This window comes from Penaeus monodon, chromosome 19 (assembly GCF_015228065.2).
Source record: "Penaeus monodon isolate SGIC_2016 chromosome 19, NSTDA_Pmon_1, whole genome shotgun sequence".
In the NCBI taxonomy this organism is placed as follows: domain Eukaryota; kingdom Metazoa; phylum Arthropoda; class Malacostraca; order Decapoda; family Penaeidae; genus Penaeus; species Penaeus monodon.
The window spans coordinates 40820589-40821452 of NC_051404.1; positions in this window are offsets into that span (position 1 = coordinate 40820589).

Here is an 864-nt window from a genome sequence, read left to right on the forward strand (position 1 = left end):
TCGAAACGACAATGCTACCAACGAACGCATAACAACAACAACAACAGGAAAAATTTAAAAAACGGCGATGAAATTGAAAAAAAGGTTCTGACGAGTGATAAAACAGTGGCCGGGTCGCTAACGCCTGAGAGCTCCACGATTAAACGGTCATTAGGGATGATTTAGGAGACATTTCGAGCTTGTCGCTGCATCGAGGACGTCGGGCAATTAAGGGCCATATAGGGAGTGGCCTGACCACAGACGACCATCGCCAATTACTTGTTAAACATTATATTATTGTTAATTTTTTGAGCCTTGCAGACCACCGGTTATCAGTCACTTGGTTGATATAGCATGGGATTTTGGAGTAAATAGTTGCAAGCATCTCCTTCTAAGGATTCTTTGCCGTTGCCCTGAACGTGTGACGTGTGATGAATGCACGATGAAACCCTTAAGAAAAAAAGAAGAAAAAAAAATATATACATATATATTTTAATCCTTGAGAGTTCCATTACAAACAAAATCGTGTAGGTTACTTCCAGGTTCCTCTAGTATGTTTCACCGCCAGATAATATCCTGCCTTCACGACGTATTGAACTCCCTACGTTATCCGTGTAACCACCAGAGTACAAGTATATGGCTCTAGGTCCTGGCGCGTCCGCTGTCAGCATTTCAACTTGATCTGTGGTCAGTTTTATCTAGCAGTTCAGAATAGAAAACTTGTTTGGCAGATCATATACTGCGTCTTGTATCAAGCGTTCTTAATCAATGCGGAGAAATAATGAGCCCAAAAAGAAACATACATATTTTTAGACGAACAAACCCTATTCTATATTGGATAATAGATGTCATTTTTTTCAGAACGAAAGTATTCATGTTGCTTTT